Source organism: Acomys russatus, chromosome 18, assembly GCF_903995435.1.
Source record: "Acomys russatus chromosome 18, mAcoRus1.1, whole genome shotgun sequence".
Lineage (NCBI taxonomy): Eukaryota > Metazoa > Chordata > Mammalia > Rodentia > Muridae > Acomys > Acomys russatus.
Window position 1 is genome coordinate 52,442,134 of NC_067154.1, and position 24,991 is coordinate 52,467,124.

A 24,991-nucleotide genomic window follows, 5' to 3' on the forward strand; every position below is an offset into this window, starting at 1 on the left:
TGTTTGTTGTTTGTTTGTTTGTTTTTCTTTCTGAAGCTAACCATAAGGAGGGCCAGGAGTAATAATTAATATACAGTAATTTTGCAAAGTTAACTCAATTTTTTCAATTCTGCCTTAGCCAGAGTTAGATTCAGGACAACATGCAATACAGAACTATGAAATATACAGTGTGGTGCTTGAGAAATAATAATGTAATATAGAGAGTTGGAATCTAATTCTAGCAGTGACACTGAACAAGTAAGTTAATCTCTAAGTCCCAATTATAAATTTAAACACTAGAGTTTAGACTTTTATGTTTTTTCAGCTCTCTGTAGAAGTGGATAACTTTGTTATAACTATGAAAGTTATTAAAACATATATTAAGCTGAATTATATATAATTTGTGATCTAGTGTTCTAATTCCATATTTAAATGATCATATTCATAGAAATTTATGGTTAAAAAGTGAAACAGCCAGTAAATTGCATTCACTGGGTATATTTGCTCTTCCTTGCCATTAAAAATAATATATTTCACCTTAAGAAATCCAAGTGTGTCTGCAGCAATTGGCTGCTTATGTTACTATACAGATAGGTGTGTTAGATATAAACAAAACCTTTTTCTACCAGCTAGTTAAATAAACTTGCTTTAAACTTCTTTTTTTATACCATTTGTAGATGATGCTCTTAGTATCCTGTATTAAAATACTAATCTAAGTTCATAACTAGGATGCAAAACTCTGAGTTAAGTTTCTACTTGGTGTTAGAAATATCTTTACGGAGATCAACAAAGAAATTAAGTGAATGATAACTACTAAATGAAGATGGAATCAGGTCACAAGTACATTGTCAGTTATTAATTATGTAGTTAGAGCTTAAATTCTCTAATATCTCAAATAATTTTTCCAACTTGTACAAATAAGAATACAAATTCAGGTGCTAGAAAGGTGGCTCAGTATTTGAGAACACTTGCTCATCTTACAGACAACCTGGGTTTGGTGTCCAGCACATATCTGGTGGCTTATAGATGTCTTTAACTCTAATTCCTGAAGACTTAAATCTTATTTTAAAATATGCAGTCATGAGACATGCAGGAAGCAATACCTATACACATAAAAAATATAAATTTATTAATGAAATATTTTATTAAGTCTCTAATTTCTCCTGTTCCCCCTCTCATTCTTAGATTTTTCTCTAATCCTGGGCTATATAAGCACTCCAGCATTCAGATATATCTAAAGTCAAAAAGAAATATTTTAATATACATTTTGTGGTATAAGGGATCTTATTTTTTCACATATTTTTAAAAATTTAATTTGATTATGGAATAAATTATAGTTTTTTTTCACATAAGAAATTTTTTTCAGAACAGATTCACAAACTGTACCTTCCCATAATTTTGTGTTTCTTATGTTTCTATTCCAATGTTTACTATAATGTGAAACAAGGGTAAGCTCACCTATAGGAACAATACTTGCAAACATAGTCTACACATCAAGTAAGGTAAAGTAAATTGTTACATTGGCTTAATACCATAATTTTTCTGCATATTCACAGATGGGCTGCATTACCTTGGTACTCACATCCATACTCACTGAGGGACTTACAATGAGAACCAACAGGGACTGGAACAAGGTTAGAAACACATCTATATTTCTCGCTCACCTCTTACCAATGTAGCCATTTTTCTGTCTTCTCTGTCTCTTTCATGCATGTGTTTTTACCAGAGATTCCAATTACCGGACACGAGTAGTTTTGCACCCCCACTTTTTTCTTTGCTCTCCAGAACACTCTGAACATAAAGTACTCACCTGGCTTCTTGCCTATTCAGCGTAGGATGCTCGGTGCACAAATTATGACTTCATAGTGTCCAGCACTGTGGAAGATGGAGGTAGCTCAAGCCTGAGGTAAAGGTTAGGGACTCTGCGACCTTATGTTCATATAAAATGAAAAACTTTTTTGTTTTGTTTGTTTTTTACAGGTTTTTTATTTTTACACATAAATACAATACATTACATTCATCAAGAAGAACCATGAAATATCAGAAATTATATACATTTTACATTCATAGTGTTTTGCCTATTTGTATTTGAAGATATCTTGAAGAAGACATCTTTCTTATCTTGGTGAGTCTAACATTCTGAATGTAAATAAATAATATCATATCTCATCAATATCAACTTAAAACATCAATCTAGACCTAAAAACATTCAACCCCTAAACAACTAACTTTACTGTGAGACTAAACTATCTGATCTTGAAACCTATCAGTGACTTCAGAAGTAATACAAATTAATTACCTGAGTAAAAAGGAGGTGCAGGTTAGCAGTTTACAAAATAAAATAAATGATAGAGACAGTTTGATGCCTGAACAGTCACTCAAAACTCTATAACATTGTTGCATCTTCTTCAGCCTTCTGGTCCAGTATTTCTCACATACATATTTGTGAGGCAGGAACTATGAGGACTTTCTCACCTTGTCTAGGCAGAGATTGGGCATCAACTTTGCCTGCATTTAAGCTTGTCTACTTTTAGGCAGAATTCTGACTGAAGACATTTTGCCCAGTGGCTTGTTTGCTACATTTGAAGCCATCTCCACAAGGAGGTTCTTTGATGTTCATCATCTTCTTTGAGGTAGGCTGAGTGTTGCCAAGAGTTAACCTGTCTCATAGTCAATGAATCTTGAAAATAATAAAAACATCTTTATGTGCCATATTCTGTAGGTCTCTGAGGTTTTTGAAGACCTTATCTAACTATTTTACTTTATCTATCTATAAAATCATATCTAACTGTTCAAGCTAGGATGTACATTATTGTGATAAAAATAGACTAATAACTGACCTGATCAACTAACAATTAACTTGCATTACTTAACTATATTAAACTGCCTGGAATATCACTTTCAATGTACTGGAATATGTTTTATTGTAAACCTTGTATTATATTTGACTTATATGGGAATGATACCTCATATTAGAGTAAGTAGAGTTGAAATGTCTGTAATGTGTGTGACAACTAATGTTAAATTTAAATTCTATACCAATGTATCAAAACTAAAAGTATTTTTCATCAATATACAGAAATCTATATGAAAGACTTAAAAATAACCTTATTTATGAGTAACAATTAAGACCTTAAGTTGAGGAGTAGATTCAATAACCTACTTTTTGTTCTATCATCCCTGTAATATTTCCATATCCCCTCATCTTTCTTTTCAACCCCTATCTCCATACCTAATAAAGAAAGATAAAGGAAAAGAGAGATATTCCTGAGTCCAAACTCATTTTCTATCTGAATAAGACCAATAGTAACTTATAACCAACTCCCTGAAAATAGTCATCTGTAAATCAAAAGAGCAACGAAAAACTCACACAATCCCCATTAGGGAAATGAGGTGTTATTCTCTTAAGTGTTCTTCTTGTTTAGGGGAGAATAACATCTTTTTTGGGGTCCAACTAAAATTGTAGAAAATGGTTAAACAAAGACAGGAATAGTATTTGTGGTCCAGTTTCTAAAAGTTGAGAAATTCCAGGATTAATAGAAGTCCTGTGAGGGACAGTGTGAAATGCTGGGTCAATTGGGATCTGAAGCTTTCTAGAAGCTGTCCTGGGTACTTTCCTGTTCTAATGAGGAACAGCAATGGAAGTGCTTGGTTCTGTAACATGATAGTGCAGGATCTCATCAACCAGCATGCTAAGAGGGATGAATCCTGTCAAGTCAGATCCAGTGTCAGTGTCTGTTTGTTTTGTTCTGAAAACATATAATTCCTCACAAATATTATACAGTCCTAAATTTATAAATGTATGAGATGTGTGGGATTCACAATATAATTAAGGATGGTTCTCTGCTCTTTATACGAGCAGGAGAAAAATATCTGCAAATCTTCATTCATGTTATATGAAAATGGCATCTAATAATAAGCCTCTGGGATTCTGTGACCAACAAACACATTGTCTATGCATAGGCATTCCTGTCTTAGCCACTCTGTGAGCTAGCAATATAAATTACCCAATTGCTCTGCAGTTTGAATTCTTTGCATCCTGATTGTGTGCCCTCCCCTCATCGTCTCCCAATTCAACCATTCTTTCCTCTCTGCCTCATCACCTCTCCCTTCCTCCCTCATTTCTTAGAAAGGGGAGCCCTCCTCCTCTAACATCTGACCTCAACCCAGCAAGTCTCATCTGTATTACCTATTTCCTCCTCATCTGTGGCCTAGCAAGGTTACCTTGCCATGGGGAAGTGATCAGCATTGGGAGGCCTGAGTTCCTGTCAGAAGTACATCCTACTACCAATATTGTGGAACCCACTAGGAGACTGGATTGCATATCTACTAAATCTGAGCAGAGGTCCTAAGTCCACATCATACATGGTCCTTGGTTGGTGAGTCAGTCTCTGTATTGTAATGTGGCTATCCTATATTAAGTGGCTAATATCTGCTTATGAGTGAGTATATTCCATGTGAGTCTTTTTGGGTCTGGTTACTTCAATCAAGATGATTGTCTCTAGTTCCATCCATTTGACCGCAAATAAATGGTATTGATGAGCTTGTAATTGAGCTTCAAAGTCTGTATTTTGCATAATATAGTTTATCATAATTTGCTTAGTTTTTGTTATTATTTAATCATTAGAGCTAACTACCTTTAAATTTTTAAACCAAGATTTTAAAGTATCATATTCTCCAAATGAATTTGGAAAATAGACAATTGCTAAATCATCACATTCTATTTATAAAATGTATGAAAAACTAATAAATTCCATACAATTTTATGTAAAATTGTTATTTCAAACAAAAATGCTCCATGTTGTACTTTACATTTATTCAATATATCTTAAAAGGTACTGTCTTTAGATTGAAATTAAATTTATAAGAAAAACTATTATATTAAAGCAGTACATAGGGAGTAGGTTATGCTGTAGCGATGCTATAAATTATTTGTTTTACATACATAAAAAAGGAACAAGCATCTCTTATCCATGGTATGGAAAAAATAAGAACATTTTTGATGTATGTAGAATAAAGAATTTAAAAAACAAGTTGATCAAATTTTGGTAATGATACATAATTGACTAAATAGCAACATACATACAATTGATAACAAGTATTTACACATAAATGAATGCAAGGCTATATGAAAACTGTTTCTTTCCTCTTAAGCATAGAACTGACTTCTTATAAACAATAATTAATGAAATATTAAGTACAACCACTATTTTAATAGATTTCTAGAATAGGAGGAGCCATATTTACTGTAAGAATGTACAGATTTGAACTAGGCATCTAGTTATATCCTGAACATCTTAGGTAAACTTCTGATATGTACTGACTCCTGGGTTACAATTTTTAGAAGTCACCACTGTGTTGGGATGACCCTTTGGTGAGACAGCTGCTTCTTAGCCATGTCTACTTCTTTAAAGGTCTCCTCAGTCAGCCTCCTCTAAGTAACACAAATGATGGCTTATGGATTCACTAAGGCAGGCATTCGTACAATTATTTGACTTATCCTGAGTCTTTTTTTTTTTTTTTTTGTATGACTAAGTGTGTGCATTATTTCTCCACAAGAAATTTCATGCAATACAGTTTATTGCTTTTTGTCTGTTTTTTTCCTTCAGTTTCAAACTTGCCTTGATTTAGGGATGTTTAAAACATAAGGTATGGTTAAACTTGCTGAAGTATCTTTCTGATTCTGTGTGAAGTTAAATGTGCATCTCTGTATCAGTCATATATTTTCTAAAGTTATATAAACTACTGCTTATAGATTTCATTATTCATTCTTAATAAATTAGAAAAGAAAGACATTAGTGTTTACTTTAAGGAGCTGGTTGAACTGATTAGCTGTGTTGTTTTTCAGATAGAATTCATGAATAAGGAAAGTATATCCTCTTCACTGTATTTGGGATGCCAGAAACCCAGAACCTAATGCCACAGATATGAGTGTTAATAGACAAAGGCATACCAACTAGTATCATCCACCCCTGTAGCTCCACCATGACACTTGTCCTTGGTATTGAATGCTATAGCTCTGTCCTTCTCCCTAGCACCTGGACCTGACTCCAGACAGCTTTCTGGAATTCGTCTAGTAGCAGAAGCTTACATTCCTTCTGCAACCTCACTTCTTTATAGCCTTTCTCCTTACTATATAGCCCCTTACCTAAAACTGTCTCAGTTCTACCTATATTTTTTGCCTTCCCAGTATATTCCTGGCCTTTTTGAGTCACTGTTTTGCATAGTCATTGGTCTAAGCAATTGTCTGAATTCATCAGTCTCTTTATTGAACGTATTCTACCTAGCTGGAGCATGAAAACATGGCTTTGGCAGGCCAAACTTTTCTCTCTTATATCTCACATAAAAAAAATGTTATATTACAATCCTGAAGCTAGGCACCAATGTATATTCCTTTATTTGGCCAATTTCTCCTCCTGAGGCTGACTACTAAGGTCCAGCTATCAAAGTACCAAAATCCAGCAATCAAAAGCCACTTTAGCTCACCTAACTAACATGCCAAATTAAAATTAAGCACCTCTTCCTAACATTGGGTTTCCCCTTCTACCTTTGTAAACCACCATTTGCCTATGGGCCATGTCTGTCTACTCTCTAAGCAGAGGCACTCCTATTTCTCCTCCCCCGCCCCCATGCCCCAGTGCTTCCCCTCTCCTCCGGGAAAATATTCCTTCACCTTCTTTGTTGTTCCCTTTCCTTTCTCCTTTGTACTCCACCTCCTGTCTTTGTTTCTTATTCCTTGACCTTTGTGTCGCTAGGGCAAAAAAATCTTCTTTGTGCTGAGGACTTAATTTTGGAGGTCCTAAACCAATACCAATTCCTTCATTTATAGTTGCAACTAAGTTTTCCAGAGCCTGGTGGTTCTATAAATTGTCCAGATTTTTTTTTGGTTACTAATGCATCATATTGTACCTGTAATAAAGATGTAATATAAAGATATAATAAAGCTATCATAGTGCTGTGTGACAAATTTTTTCCTGGAGAGATGCAACACACATGTATACTCAGCACAGACAGGGGCCCCAAGAAAGACCAAGTCTAATTGGATCAATGTGTTTTAGTGGGTTAGCAACAGGAATGTGGATGAGTTACCAATAGGACCAGTAATGGCACATAAATAGTTGTATCCCTAAAGCCCACATCCGCATGGGTGATAGTTTAAAAGATTTGGGAACTTGGAGCACATTGTTGTGCCTGAATCAGATCAGCAGATTGGAGAGTGTCTTTTCCAAATGACTAAGTTTGTTTAAACTTCCTCCAGAAAGCTCATCTGCTCTCTGCTTCTTCCATGCAGCTGCTCTGCTTCCAAAGTCATCTTTAGAGCTTGTCTTGTCTGAGTGTCTTCTTTGTAGTTTGGCTTAAGGGTGATTCTAAGAAATATTTGTTATTTATCCTTGGGAGGGAGATGACTAGTGAATCTGATCTGATTCAGGAACTTCCTGAAATTATTTTGAATTATCTTCTGTCTTATTTTAATTTTTAAATTTTAGTTTATTATAGTTTATTCATATTACATCTTGGATGTTATCCCCTTGCCTGTATCTTTCTGGTCGTACTCTGCCTCCCTCTTTTGCCCTATTCCCCTCCCTTAGACTTCTGACAGGAGGGGACATCCTCTTTCACCTTATAACCACAGCCAATCAGGTTTTATATAGATAGCCTGATTCTCCTTCCTCTCTGTGACAATGGGCCTCTCCACAAAGGGGAAGTGATCAAACAGGGGCACCAGAGTTTATGTCAGAGGCAGTCTCAGCTCTCCTTGAAGCCACGCACAACAAGTTGTCCATTGGCTAAATCTTAACCGGGGGTCTAGGTTTACTCCATGCATCCATTCTGGGTGGAGCCATGGTAGTGGTATGGACAAATGGGGGATAGCATCCATTCTGAAAACCTTTGCAAGATGGAATGTTTCAAACACACAGCAAACTATTATAAAACACATGGATGGAATAAATGTTCCTTCTTGATCTCATTCAAAACACCTTGGAAGCATACAAAATCTCAGTGTCTACAACTGTGTTCATCTGAAAGTCTCAATGGCAAAAATGGAACCACTTATATAAGGAATCACTGTAAGGGGTCTGAGGGAATAGTGACTGAAGCAGAGTCTCTCACAGCAAAAGTTGAAGATGTAGTAGCGTGATACTACAAATATTCTAGGACATATTAGTTTTCCTGAGGTATTTGTTTATAGATGAATTAGAAATTCTCTGACATAAACAGCATGTCTAAAGAAGCCAGATTTGTAAAAAAAAAAAAAAAAAAGAAAAAAGAAAAAAGAAATTCTCTAATATAAACAGCATGTCTAAAGAAGCCAGATTTGTCAAAAACAAAAACAAAAACAAAACAAAACAAAAAACTCAGGAAATCACATAAGAAGTAGGTTCTTGGGTAAATGATCCTGAATTTCTACAAGAACAGCAGTCAAGACTACAATGGTGGTTGCTTCTCTAGTTGTTGGATCCTAAGAAGTGTCAGCAATAATACTAAATTTCTTACTGCACATGAAACCAACACTGCCAGGATTAGTGGGTTCTGACCTAGCTTCTTTGTCCACTGAACCTAAGGTAGTACTTTCATCAGCTCTTTGTAGTTTCTACTAGACCTAGATATAGAGAGAAAAGAAAAATAAACTTTCCTTTATTTAGGGAGTGTCAGTCATCTCAAAGTAAACATGAACTTACTAAATGAATCAAAAACTGTTTAAGACAAAGGTTTTTAATGGAAATAGTATTCATCTTTAGCGATACATACAAACCATCTACTCCCATCTAAATATTATTATGTTACATGGGTTTATCCAATATGCGCCAATGTCACTGCATTAAATTAAAAGAAGTAAATAAAGATATCTAAATATTTAGAAACATGATTTATCCTATATTGGTTAATATTTTTCTTAATTTTATAGGATCTGGAATCTTCTAGGGGGACAATCCCTTCCCACATATAGTCCTGTAATGAATTATGTATATGATCTTAACCATGGGATATACCTCTCATGGATTATATAGATTTGTTTGACTATTGTGGAAGCCCAATTGAAATCTCTTAAAAATGTATTTATTTCACAGCAGTGAGAAGAGTATCTGATAAAGAAAAATAGTGGATATAAGTGAGAACACTATTATTATAAACTTGACACAATAGTACTTGGTAATTTTGAATTGGATTTTATAGAGGGATTGTGGATAGCTTTGCAACCTTAGGGTATAAAAGCCCTACACAAGTGCCATCTGCTGAATATAATGAATGTAGCTCCAGAGATGCTTATAGGCTGCAGGCTGAAGTGTTGGAAGAGAACAGCTACCTAAACCCTTTGGCTTACAGTTGATTCTATCATATTCATGAACTACAGCATTTTGTCCACTGGAAAAGGATTTTATTAGCTCTATTCTTGTTGTTGTGTTATCATTCTTTGCTGTGCTTAGTTCTTTACTTTTATAATGGAAATGTTTACTTAATACCATTGTTTATTGGAAATATGTAACTTTTTAAATTTTATGATCTCCCTACTAAAAAATTCCCTTGAGACTCTGAATTAACTAGTATTCTATGCTTTAAAAATAATATTAGAACTGTTAATAACTATGGGGATGTTTTGATGTTAGATTGAGTAGATTTTAGTGTAGTCCATGATCAAGAAACTGGTGTAGACTAAGGGAGTGATTTTGTAGCCTACATCAATTTGGCAGAATCTAATTGTATAATATAATTATTTAGATGAGGGTAGCCCCTAGGCATACCTAGGAGGGACTGTATAAATGAAATTCATTGATTCATGAAGAATCACTTTAATAACATTCTTTGAACAGGTGTTGTAAAGCAATAAGAAGAACCTAAGTTGAATAGCACCCTACCACTTAGCACCGGCTACTTCCTGGTGGGAGATACAATGTAACCAATGTCTCACACTCCTTTTGCCATCTCTACAATTACACATGAAACCCTGGAACTGTAACCCAAATAAATCTTTTTTCCCTAAATTGTTTTGATTAGATATTTTTCACTGTAACAAACAAGTAACACACACACACACAGACAAAATCCAAGATAATTGAGGATGGATTCCTTTTTCAATATTTTACAGCTTATAAAACTAAGATGTACATTATAGACAGAATGGGTTCTGATTGTTTATCCTGGAATACAAAAGTTGTCATAGGTTATAAGAATGATTATCTGTCCAGAAGGGTGGGAGGTCACACTTAAGCTTCTTTTTATTGATACTGTTAGGAAAATATGTAGACTCATCCTGATGAAAGCCCCCCAAAAATAAATAAATAAAAGGTGTACATTTTTATATTCTCATATCAAGTCTTGCTTCTAGGCCATCTTTAATAAAGCTTTATCCAATGTATTGAAAATCACATAATAAGTGTTTTCAACTTTTAACAGAAAAAATTTTATCAATATTCCCGTGTATCTCTTATTAATATCTCAATATTTTTAAATTGTCTTTCTTCTGCTAATCACCTTAAATATTTATCTGTAAATATTCCTCATAAAAAGACCACAAGAAATTTAAATATTGGCTAATGTTAAATGATAACACTGTAAATACTATTTACCTTATAATAAAATATTAAAATGTTAAACATTTCAACATTTAACAATAGTTAACCAAATGTGTTATTACTTTTTTGATCTATTTCAAGGATAAGTATACAGCTTAGAGTCCTTGAAAGGTAGCCTGATTTGCTTTTCTAGTATCAGGAAATATGTATTTTCTTTAAACATCAGGGCATTTGAGATTTAGGTTTTGGAATTTTCCCTCTTGCCAACATAATATACCATCTAATAGATGCAGGAATCTATTAATGCATCTCAAATTAATATAAAGGCAAATGAAAAAACACTGGATTATTCATATTGATTCTATGAATGACTGTAATCTAGCTTATTAATATGGGCCATCATCTACTTAGACTTGAATATAGCAAACTCTATGACATCTGCTATTGAACTATTAGAGGATTGTGGTAAAAAGAAAATTTTATAGTGCTTAGTGTGTGAACCCAATATTATAACTTTTGCACCCTAACTCTGCAGAGAAACACCGTATTTTATTCACTATGGTAATATTTCTTTTTATTTATCAAAATATCCAATGGTGTTATTGATTCACTTCTGTATAGTAGTTTCAAGAGGACGGATTTATACAGAAAACATTCTGTCTTTCAATGTGCATTATGCAGTGTCATTTAGAAGCCAATATAAAGGAATATGTTTCATATTTATTTTAAAAAGTTACTCTGGTGCAAATAACACAACATAATTTTAATACTGTTATATCCATTACATCTCTGAATTCGCAAATCTGATTGTTTCCTCAGAATGAGTAAGCTGTAAAACAAAAAGTATGAGGATTAATTTGGTTGTTATGTGAATTTTTTAATAATGAAGTATCTTGTAAAAGCTTACTATATTTCCAATCATGACACATATCCAAACTTCATTGACTTATAATAAAGAGCTACCTTTGTTTGTCTTCAAATACATTTATTTATTTACTTATTTACTTTACATCCTGATCCATTAACCTCTCTCCTGTTCTCCCAGTCCCACTCCTCATCTCCTCCTATTTCCCAATCATCTTCATCTCATCGAATGGGAGGACACCAACAGGTACTAAACCTCTATGGCATCTCAAGTTGGAGAATAACCAAATATAGTTCTATTGAGGGCAGACAAAGCAGCCCAGCTAAGTTAAAGGGACCCATAGCACAAAAAAGATGCAGAGACAGTCCATACTCCCATTGTTATTAACCTACTGTTGCAGTTAAATCACCAGTAATAATGTTAATTATTAGGCCTATAATTATTATTTTGACAGTATTTTCTAACTGGAAAGCAATAAATCAAGACACAAAAACCTGTTATATTTTAAAATAACCTTTGCTAACCTGGGGCAGGGCAGATATTAATGCCCTAAACTACTTTTCATAGTGGGCCAGTTAACCTATACTTGCCCAATCCCATGCCTTCTGTTTCTAATAAGTTTTATCAAGCTATCTCCCATCTATAATCCCAAATACTTGCTAATGTTCTTCATCTGGCTCAAATCCTCCATCTATGCAGGCCATGTGTTTCTCCACCTATCCCATCATGGCATGACTTTCTTCTTTCCTCTCCTCTCCTCTGGTCTCTCTTTCTCCCAAGATTCCCTCTGTCTCCCCATCCGGGGAACCTTAGCTATGCCTATCCCATTTTCCCTGCCCAGGTGTGATGGCCTTTTATTGGTTGAATTGGTTAGGCTCTTAGACTAAGTATGGGGGGGGGGGGAACAGAGTCAGCAAGCAGTAATTAGCATGAAAATACATCAGACCAAACTCCAACAACCCACTGCTCAGTTGCAGTCAATAGGTAGCACAGTTTCCTTGTGAGCCCCATTATATGGGGAGTAGGGGCTACCTCTGACACATGGTGCCCACTCCTTAATCAGTTCCTCCTGGCAGGGCAGCCTTGTCGGGCCATAGAGGAAGTGGATGCAGCTATTGCAGAAGAGACTTGATGGACTGAGATGAGATGATAGGTGTGGAGGACTCCCCCTTTTTGAGGAATAGGGGAGGGATGAGGGAGGGACTGGGTGGAAATGAGAGATGGGGCTACAATCTGATGTAAAGTGAAGAAGAAGGAGGAGGTGGAGCAGGAGGAGAAGGAGAAGAAGAAGAAAAAAGGAATTCACAGTTCCAGAACAAAACAAGACATCATGCAATTTACCGGCAAATAGATGGAACTGGAAAAGGTCCTGTGTGAGTAACCCAGATCCAGAAGACACACTCAACTGTGTCTAGCATAACTGCCTTCTGATAGGCTTTATCCAGCAACTGGTGGAAACAGATGAAGAGACCCACAGCCAAACAATAAGCTGAGCTCAGCAAATTTGTGGAAAATGAGGGCGTGGGGGTGGGGGAGACATGAGGAACTAGAGAGGTCAAGGCCGTCACAAAAATACCTACAGAGTAAATTAGGATGGGTAAGAGATGAACCACCAACCAATGAGCATGCCTGAGTTTGACTTAGATCCCCTATACATATGTAGCAGATGTGCAACTTGGTCATCATGTGTTCAAACAACTTAAAGCATTGATTTTGTATTACATTCAATCCTGTATCTGTGATTCACTGATGATAGAGACATTGATCAGCTTTAAGGCTGAACTCATATCCCCTTTGTCTTTACGTGGATCTAGAAAATCTTTTGCCAGAGAGGTTGGGCTTACTGCTATGAGATTTCTGAGGCATCGATAGAATAGTTACCTTAAGTTTTCTTTTTCTATTCTATTTTTCAGATGGCACTTGCAGATTTCAAGAAAGCAAAGGGGATCCAGGCCTAGGAAGGTTTAGGTTAAAAACTGCTAAAATGTGCTCCTTCTGTGGAACTAATACACAACAAGCAATAACACGGTGCTGTCTTCAGAGATTGTATAGTTCCTCTGCCATGTGTGATGAGTTGCTTAAATTGCAAATAAAAGCACATGGAAATGTCATCTCAAAGAAGCCAAGGCCTGATTATAAATCAGAAAACTTTAGTTTCTGCTTTCAATTTCTGTTTGGGACTAAGTGAAGAAAGTCAGAGTCTTGTCAGGAACCCATAAAAGAGATGTTGCTTATTAGGAGGTTTCATGGGGTTCTCTCATTTTAGCAATCTCCAATTAAGGCATGCTGGAATTCTTCCCTTTTCCTGCATTATACATCTTTCCTACTTCACATTGAAACTCTAAGGGGAGGAAAATGTTAGTATCTGATTATATAGGAAGCCTTAAATTGTTCCTTGTAATCATTTGCTTGGGTATTTATGACCACATCCTTGTATTATCTTGGAAAGGTATTAAATCAGCCTACTAAATAAAATGGACGTATGTGTTGGGGAAACTTTTTTCCCTTTCTTGCCATAAGATGCTAATATATATTTGTAATATTATTCTACATCAAGAAATATTGAGGTATTTATGTTCAGCTGTCACTACAACTACCAATTAACAGGAAGACTCAGGTAAGTGGCTCTAATCTTTAATGCTTTTATAATTAGATTTAGATTAATGACTCAATGTGGTTTATATGAATTCTTCTTTCCGTTAAAAATGGCTCTTAAAAATTTACTTATCTTTGGAAAATTATGAGTCTCTGTCATCTTTAATAATTGCATTGAAGTAGAGAAGGAGAGAATTTAAGAAGCAGTTACAAAATATTGCCCACTCTTACACCAGAGACATAGCCTCAATGTAAATCCATTCTGTAGCCTCCTAACCTATTACTTACTCAACTGCCCTTTCTCTGTGAGCTCAGGTTTTCACTCTCCTGAAGTGACAGTATCATATAATGAACTTTGATTCACAGCTTTGAAGGAAAAAAAGGAACTAGAACTAAATTTTTCACTAGGTAACACACTGTCCTTGTTGCTAGAAAGAGAGAGGCAATTTTCTGACTGATTTGAAAAGATACGAGAAAGAAAATAGCTGAAGAGACAGCCCATCTGGACAAGTTCTTCCTTAATTGTCTATGTACAGTTAAGTTTTAATAGAATACCTGTGAATCTTTCAAAGTTCTATGGTTAGTGGAGATGTTAGTACATGTCATTTTTGCAGCTGAGATTCTATTTGTCATGATTCATGCAGCAACAGTTCATATATAGGTGTGCTAGATTCACAGAACATGCGCTCAGTTCTTGGTAATATGGTTAAAGTAATAACTAACCGAAACCATTTTACGCATAAAGAGTTAACTCTAGGGAGGATCAGGGCAGAGGTCTGATAGAAGAAAGAAAGGGAAGAAGCAAAGAAAATTGCTGAAATTATCTATAATTCTAAAATTAGGCACATTTAATGTATTGCAACCTCTGAAATGTGAACTTTTACGAAGAAAAAGCAACTACCACTATCCCTTACAAGTTTATAGAATAAGTACAATTTTACATAGATTTTGTGAGAATGTAAGATAATTAACAGTTTAAACCTAGTGTGGAGAATTCAAATATTTGCTCTGTCAAATGTTTTAAGTTCTTACACTTTGCTTATGACAGCAATCCTTATCCAAGAAGTGTGTGTTCAATGACTGTCTTTGTATGTGCAACATCACTGCAGTTTTGCTAATTTATATATCTACAAGTTCTTAGGACCTTCTTGGTGGTTTCGTTAATTGATCCATACACTTAGCATTGTTTTATGTAATAGAAGACTGAATAGTGCAATTTAAATATCACAGAATGTATTGAACAGAAATTATTTTCAATAAAGAATACATACAAAAATAAAATAAAAAGTAATACTATAATAATCTTCTCAACTAAGACTCTCAAAAGAGAAATGTTTCTAAATAATTAATATTTTAACATTTATGATGTATGCATATTTGTACAAATATTATTCTGACAAAATTTGTTTTATTGTTTCCCTAGGTGACTTTAAATCTCTTTCTTTTTATTTACATTGATTACACCTGTGACAGGAAATTTCATAGGTTTGTTATATTATATACTTTGATAGGGAAAATCTAGGATTAGTCTATTTTGTTTATATTATTAACAATAAATTAATCACCACATGTTTGCCTACACTCATTGAATATATATTTATATTTTTTAAATTGCTTGCTAATTGATTAACAGAAAATATAGTTATTTTCTTAATTGTTGCATATGTTTGTTCTTTGATAAAATATAACTTCTTAATTGTATTTTACAGTTTTAATCTAGAATTGATTTTAATGAACCTTTTACATTAAATATATTTGCTCATTACAATTTGCTTTATAAATGCTTATTAGTACACTTATTTCAAGAAATTAATCTCAGAATCTGTTTATTTTTCAGCTTTTGTAGAACTTCATGCTTGTGTGTGTGTATAACATAACTGATTAACATTAATATAAATCAATATAATATACTTTATAGCTTCATTTTCCCTTGGCCCACATATTTCTCTGAATAAAGAAGGAGCTAGGCTCATGATATGTGAAGTATTAACCACTATGTCATTCAGAATTGAAACGCTGAATGGCTTCTAAATGAGATATGTAATAATTGTGTTACATCTGCTCAGTGACACTTCCATATCATATGAAAATAGGAAGAGTAGCATGATAAATTAATAAGTGGGTTCTCATGAGACGGAAAAGCTTCTGTAAGCCAAAGGACACTTTGTTCAACAGAACAAAATTACAGCCTAGAAACTGAACAAATATCTTCACCAAACCTACATCTGACAGAGAGGTAATATCCAAAATATATAAAGAACTCAATTAATTAAATACCACTAAACCAAATTATCCAATTTAAAAACCAGGTACAGAGCCAAACATAGAATTCTCAGCAGAGAAACAATGAATGGCTAAGAAATGCTTAAAGAAATACTCAGTATCCTTAGTTATCAGGAAAATGCAACATAATGTGACTCTGAGATTCCATCTTATGCCCACCTGAATGGCTAACATAAAAAACTCAAGTGACAGCACATGCTACCAAAGATGTGGAGAAAGAGGAACATTCCTCCACTGCTGGTTGTAATGCAAAGTAGTACAACCACTTTGGAAATTAATCTGGCACTTTATCAGAAAATTGGGCATAGTGCTTTCGGCAAATCAGGCTATACCACTCCTTGCATATACCAAAGAGATGCTCCATCAAACAAGGACATTTGCTCAAGTATGTTCATAGCAGCTTTCCTTGTAATAGCCAGAATCTGGAAAAAAAACTTAGATGACCCTCAACTGAAGAATGGATAAATATTTACACAATGTAATACTACTTAGCTATTAAAAACAAGGAAATATTGAATTTTCAGGCAAATGGACAGAAGTAGAAACAATCATCCTGATTGAGGTAACCCAGACCCAGAAAGAAACTCATGGTATATTACTCATATATAAGTAGATATTAGCCCAACATAGATGTCCTCTGAGTGACTCCACCCAGTAGTGATCAGGACAGATTCTGGGACTTACTGGTGGACTCTGGGTCGAGTACAGAGAGTGGTATGGAAGAATTAGGTGATGGAAGGATCTGCAGCCCAAAGATTGGCATATCTGTACACAAGAAGGGATGTATAGACTGTTGCACCAGCCAAGGACAATGCATGCAGACAACGTGGACCTCTTGTCCAGATGTAGCCAGTGGACAGCGGACATGGTTGTTGGGGAGCAGGGATTGCCTCTGACAAGAACTCTGGTGCTCTTTATTTGATCACCTCCCCTTGGAGGATAGACCATGTGGGCACACAGAGGAAAGGGATCCAGGTTATTCAGATAAGACCTTATAGGCTGTGACCAGATGGTGGGGAAGGAGGGCCCAGCTGCCGGACAGGTGTATAGGAGGGGAACACAGTGTGGGAGGGAGGGAAGGCAGGAAAGGGAGAATATAAGCTAGGGGATAACAATTGGAGTGTAATATGAATGAATTATAATAAATAAAAGGAAAAGAGAAACAAAAGAAAGTCTAAAATATTTATAAATTGAATAACGCACAGTGGTAACATTTCCATAATTAATTTCTGCTTTCTCAAAACAAGGGATTGAGATCATTTGGTTTTTATCATGAGCTGCAACACTCATTGTTACAAATTTCTGTAAATCGTAGCTTGGAAAAGTCAGAATAATATAATCTTAGCAGAGTGTTTTAGGTCTCATTTTTATCTAAATTCCAAGGAACATACTTGTAAGTATCATAAGGTAAGTTATATCTAAGGCTCTAACTTAGACATTTACTAATATCAGCAAATATCTATCAATTATTAAAGCCTTTGGTGACCTATTACCATTTAAAACCACTTAAAACAAATAGATGATCTTGCTTAACAACATGAGATTAACAGTTGTCTAGAAGAGTAGTAAGTAATGCCTTTGCATTTGTGTTTTCTTATGGAGCACTTATAGAAGGATCAAGTAAGGTGGGAGTTCTTCCATGAATGTGAGAGCACTACCCCAAAAGCCAGAGCCCAAATTGGGACAAAATGTGAAAAAGATTTGCATGAGGAAAGGCCTTCACTCTCTTTGCAATGGTCTACCAACTCTTAAGATTTGAAAGCTCTGAAATCATGGGACAAAATACACTATTTCCTAAATTGTTTCTGTCATGTATATGTTAAACCAACAAGAAGCTAGTAGAGATGCATTAGTGTATAAAGCACACAGAAAAAGGACCTAGCTTGAAGGTAAATTTTAGAAGAGTATATGTTTATTTATTTAAATAGATGTTTTGTGGAGAGTTATCACTTAAATATTTTCTATTATACTTGAATTTCCCAGAGTAATAACCCATGTAGCCAAAGATGAGACATTTCATTTGATAATGTGGATAATTTATGTCCACATTGGTGAGTGCTATCTTCATTTCTTGATTTACTCATTGAAAGCCTCACTCTGACAAAAACTTTGTAACAGATGAACTCAAACATATCGTTGTGTGTTTGTTTTACCAGATATCTGAATATCACTTAGCTTAAACTGGTGGACAGATAAAACTAGACAGCATAGTTATATCAAAAGCATATATATATATAATATATATATATATATATATATATATATATATATATATATATATATGGCAAATGCTCTTCAGGTTATGTGCTTTCACATTATATTAAATAAGCTACATTTAAGAAGAGTAGAAAAATCATGAGTTGGTTGACTAGAATAAAAGATTTCAGTATGCTTTCACATTTAACATAATTGACATAATCAATTATGTTAAATTGAGCAAACACATTTATCTGATCATCTTTTATAATAGTATCTACCATGAAATAGTAATATCTATGTATAGAAAACTAGTAGGGAAAGTCTTAAAACTCCTGAGAAAATTTATAATTTATACACCTATTACTTAAAATATTGATTTCTTGCCTGACTGTCTTAGTACTGTACTTACTACTGTAAGTCATGATACATGAGATCTTTTATTTCAGTTAAACTAAACATGGGTTTTCTATGATTGAGGTAACATAGTGGAGGTTTAAAAGATGCAGTGTCTATTTCCTCTAGCTGAGTTTCCTTTTATGGGTTCAGATGGAGAGGATGAGCTTAGTCATGCGAGGACTACATGTGCCAGGGTTGGTGGGTACCTATGTGGAGAGGACACACTTTCTTTGAGGAGAAGGAAAAGAGAAAATGGAGTGAGGAGGATGTGAGGGTGAAACAGGAAAGGGAGAAGGGAGGGGCCAGTGATCAGGCTATAAGTTGATTAAATATATACATTAATGAAAAAGAAATATACAAAGAAAGAAAAAGGTGCAATGTTCTTGACTAACAGTTTCAATATAATTTTATATGTTTATATATGTTTAATATTTGTTCCTTATTATTTAAAAAATGACGTCAATAAATGAGAAGCTAGCATATTGACATGCTCTTGTAATCCTTGTACTTGGAAGGTTAGGCAGAAAGACCTCATGTTCATGGGTAAGCTGAACTGCATAGGGAGTACCTGGTAAAATAATTCAACTTTGTATCTTCATTTTTATTCTTAATATATTTATTTGACTTAAATCTACTCTGGTCTTTTGCATATCATAATGACATAAATGGTCAAAACAGAAAAGATTATTACTACTGCAACATAGTCATAAGGTAGTTGTGTAGTTTAAATTTTGATTTATCTGTCTAAATGTTATGTAAACTCAGTTCTCCTATTGTCCCCCTATTATGTCAATAAAGCAGTTTATGGCCAATCGGCCAATGGATGAACAAGGGGGAGAATAGAGTTGGACTTCCTCCCAGTCAGGGGAGGAGTAGTCTGGAAATTGAGAAGAGTTAGCCAGGGGTAGGTCCAAGGATGTACAGGAAGGAGAAGCTGGAACCAAGGAAAGCTAAAAAGTAAAGTATTGCTGGGATGTATGCAGGGAGTAAAACGAATTAGCACAAACCGCTAAGAACAGACTTAAACTTCTCAGATGGTGTTGTGAAGCCTTGTATTATAAAATAACCTCAATTATTTGTGTGATAGCCAGGTTAAGAAATAAAGTAAGAGAAACAAACACAGTTTTATAAAAATAACACCAACAATTGGCACTCAATATGGGGCTAGCAAAAATCTATGTAGAAAATAAAGCTGCAGCACAGTTTATCACTTCTGTTCAAAAGAGAGGAACCAGTTTCTGAAGCAGGAGCTCAAAGCTCCCTGATTGGATAGAGACGCCCCCAACCCCCACAGAGCCACAAAAACAAAAAGTCAGGACAAAAGAAAAAGAAAAAAAAAAAAAAAAAAAAAAAAAAAAAAAAAAAAAAATGGCCCTTTAAAACAAGCAAGCTAAACTTTCCTAGCTAAGGCGGGAGGCTAAATCCCTTTGATAAGGGGCTCTTGCCAGCCAGAAGAGGAAACACTGGTGGACACAATAACTTCCCAGAGTGGGGAAGAGGTCAAAATCCACTGAGGGAGGCAAGAAAAAAAGCCTCTCCCCATAGACAGACTAAAAAGCTTCAAGCCTCTGAACTGATAAGGGTCGAGGAAAATAGATTCCTTAAGGAGAGTTTTAGAGATTAAAGAAGAAGATTTTTATTTTGTATATTGAAAATGGAGGAAGACACAGTGACACAATGCTTCCAGATTCCATTCAAGTTTGTATCTCTTAGCATACAAAATAATTTTTTTCAAAGATGTTTTTAGTTTTATCTTTCCTCTTTGGGAGAGAACAATATATAGAATCTTTGAATCAAAATAGGGACTTTCGAAGAAATCCAATCTAGAGCTTAAAGAAATTGCAGAATGGTAGCCCACTCAGATGCTAGTTAGAAAGGCTTTGGCTTTGGGCCAATATGGTTAGACAGGATTGTATGTGTATTCTCAAGATTCAATTACTGGATGAAGGTCTATATGCTAAAGTAGACCTGCTGATCCTGTTTGTTGTTGCATTGGAACAAGGTCATACAATGGCTTTGGATCCCGATTTTACAGAAATTGGAGAGCTGAAATATACGCACCAGGCTATAGGCTCAGATTCAGAATTCCAATTGGTTTTTCCTTTAAATTCTGAACAACAGGATTCTAAGGTTGCAAATTTGTTAGAGATAGTCACTGTCTTAGGTTGCTTTTGCAAATTGGGGCTGATGTTTCTCAGCATGTATTTCCATTGGAATACCACACGATTTTAAACATGAGATGAAACCTCTCATAGATATAATTTATATTCCCATAGGTAGAACAATTATAAAAGATCTAACAATAATTTTAAGAAGATGTTTATAAAACAGAAGGCGAATGTAATATCTCCCCTAAATACATTAAATAATGATATGTTGGTTTTAAATTTTTAAAATGAGACAAATAGTGAAAGACCTCCGAAGGGAGACTCTCACTCAAGTCACACAAACGACCGTCTTGCTGTAAACGCAAGAGGCGGTTTATTGGCGGAGCTCCGGGTCAACATGTATCTCATTCAGAAGACAGAGGAGTCGACCCAGAAGCCCAGAAGCTTAGGTTTAATATGGTCAAGGGTCGGGGGAAGCGGGAAGTTTTGGCGCGGCCACACACGATTGGTTGTTTCAAAAATTTGAACATCAACAAATTGCGTAAGCAGATCTGGGGTAAGGTCAGACTTAATCACACGGGAACAGTCCTTGGTTCCTGCTTTTCTTGGAACCCGAGGGCGGATGTTTATCTGAGCTAACGAAACATCTGGTTAAACTCAAACCTGGATCATTGTGTGTGGGTCTCAAGGGGGGATTAAGCAAACACCATAAGATTGGATGAGGGGTCTTGGCTCATTACTCACTCGACCATGTTCGGTACCTGTTTCTCTCAGGAATTTGTCCTTGTGTACCCTCTCTATCTTTTATGGCCAGCCAGTCCCTGGAACACTCAATAGGCCTTTGTTTCCTAGCTCCTCATTCTTTGTGACTTATCATCTGGGGCCTTGGGCTAGCAAACCTGCTGACCTGCATTCTTAACTACTTGGGTTTATGAGTCAGAGAGCTGTGCTGTTCTGGTTGCTTTAATGCTAACTAAAAAAATTCTCTCTCATTAGCATACCTGTTATTTTACTCCGGATTTTAAAAAAGACTGCTGAAGTAGCTCAGCATATAAAGTGCATAATTTCAAAATGGAAGACAAGAAATGTGTTAGGTTGGGGAAGAAAATAGGTTCTTGTCTCAACAAAAAACAAAAAGCTATGTTTTCTATGAAAACTTTTGGAAATAAGATTTGACATGTGTGGACCTCCTGAAGATCTTAGCTGCAGACAGAAGGAAAGGAACAAGAAGACGGAACAGGACAGGTAACAGCTCTGAGACATGAGAACATCTCTGTGCAGGACTTCAGCTGTGTCCAAGCAATACATGTTTGGCTAAAACATCCTCGGGATTTATCATACCTTTCTATTAAATGGCATAGATAAAATTTTGTTTTATCAAGAATCATCTTTATTTGAATGGTACTCAGTACATAGCCCATACATAAATTAATACTAAAATGTATAATACCTTTGGAACTTTTTGCATTTTCAGAGCAAGAGGACCAGACACCAAAAAAGACAAGACAAGTAGTTGAGGTGATCCTACATTACAGATGGCCTCAATGACAATGCTTCCTTGAAAATGTTCATCTGGGACAATTTCAAATCTAATTTGTCCGGCATCACAGACTGTTCCAGTTAAGCTCTGAACTTTGTCAGCATTCAAAGACTGGACAGCATATGTTTCAACTAATTCTCTTAAGACTGGAGAATATCGCAATTTTCTCAGGCCCACCAAAAAGAAAACTATACCTAATCCCACGGTGAGGGTAGATTGTTTCTGGGGGTATTCCATGGGTGATATATGTTTGTTATTGTTTAAAGAAGTTGGTTATAAGAATGATTAGTTAAAGGGTAGATTATTGAATCTATTTTTACACCGAAGAACATTAAGAAGCCAAAAATATTACATTGTTATAAATCTCTGTATTATATTTTGTTATGACATGCTAAAGCATTGCACCTATGTAATTGTTAAAATGGTAATGTTAAATTCTAGTACTTTTGAAAAACTGCTTTTATAAATTGTTTAGGATAAGTAAGAAATGCATATTAGCAATCAGACAAGCAAACCATTTGCTATGTTACATACTAGTTTAGTTAATTACAAAAATATTTCCTAAGGTGAAAGATAAAAAAATAGCTAGAAATAAGCAATTCATATAAAATAGATACATAAATGGTCTTCAAACACCTCAGAGATATACAGAATATGCCATTTAACGGTTCTACTAACTTAAGACTTTTTTGACATGAGACAGCTCTGCTCCTGGAATCACTCAATTCTACTACCAAAAGCATCAAAGGCTTCATTTGTGGCAAACTAGCCACGGAGTGAGAAAATGTATTGTATCAATTATAGACAGAAACCTGTTCAAACAGGAAAAACTGGATACAGGAGAGTTGACTGCCAAGCTTTGCAAGGACAAGGTAGACTGGTCTTCTGGCTTCAAAGAAAAGTCTGTCAAAGGCTGGAGATGATTCTTCAGCGTGATGATGGAATTTTGGGGACTGTCCAGGCAGCTAAATATTGCCATCATTTCTATACTTTTGGAAGCTGCTTGCCTGTACTTCCTACATATTTAGGTAATATTTACTCTTTCTTAAGACTCTGATGGGTTTGAAGACTAGATAATTATAGTCTCACAGTTAAATTGAAATTTTTTAGGATGATAGAAATTGATAGATAGTAAAATACTTTATACAAATATAAGTCTTACCTAATAATTTTCATAATTTTATATTACAACATAAACTATATTATAGTAGTTTAGTATTGTGATAAAAGGAGTGCAAGTATTGTCGGAATGTTTGCTCAGGGTAAGAAAAAATAGCATAGAGCACAAAAGACAGGATTAAAATGCTCAGATTGTGTTTTGAAGCCTTGTTTTATAAAATAGTCTCAATTATTTGTGTGATAACCAGATTAAGAAAGCTAAGAGAAACAAACATGGTTTTATAAGAATAGCACTAACACTGCTATATTAGACCCAAATAATTATTGTGAGTGATAAGGCTGTCAAATAAAATTAATTTTAGTATCACAATCTATTTTTGATTTTATCTAGACAGGCTCAACTACTAGATTTTATCACATTGTCTATTTGTCACTTTTTAAAAATGGTTAACTATAGATTCTCAAAAGATTTCAAAATTATTACCATGTGTCTACATTTTAATCATTGTCAGTATATCATTCAGGAGGAATAGATTAAATGTGATGAAGTGGAAGGCAATGAAAAAATATGAAAATAAAATTAATATCCATCACATCTTATTCATGATGTATTATCTAGTTGATGAACAATTAATTCACTCAAGTTTCAGTTATATATATGTATAAGTATATATATGTATAAATATGTGAAATATATATATATATATTACTGCCTTTGAATAACACCTATCAAGGCACATTGCCAAGCCATTTATTTTCTCTTTGCATTATAGCATGAAGTGATTAAGTTCTCTTCCTTCTTATTTCTATTTTATATTTATATTTCTTTGTAATTGCAATCTTTTCATAGACTTTTATGATTATTTGATAAGATTTATTTCTAAGTTGTCTGGATAGAATAATACATACAAATTAGCCAGTTATATTAATGTTTTTTATGGCTAATAATACACAGTAATGAACAATTAGATATTTGCTTACAGTGTCCAGTGCCAAGTCCTAAGCCCCATGTTTCTGTGTTTTGTTTTTGTTTCTTTTCAGTAAGTAGAAAAATGCAAAGTATAAGTGGTAAATTCTGGTATTTGTATTTTTGCATAGCATTTCAAGGTTGAAACACAATGTTTAGTGATACAGAGAGTTTTCTATCCCTTAATACACTTTAAAGATGGATCTGAATTCTGCACAAATGAATGAAAGGCAATATTTCCAACAGCATTCATTTACAAGAGGAAAAGGATAGGAATAAACACATTGACCAATTTTAATGGAAATCACATCTATAATTATTTAAATACACAGACCCCTACATAACAGTTTGGGCAAAATTCTCCTGAAGATTAAGTGACAGAATGAAGAACTGAGATGAATTGAAAACTTAAAGTGGTAGTGATCT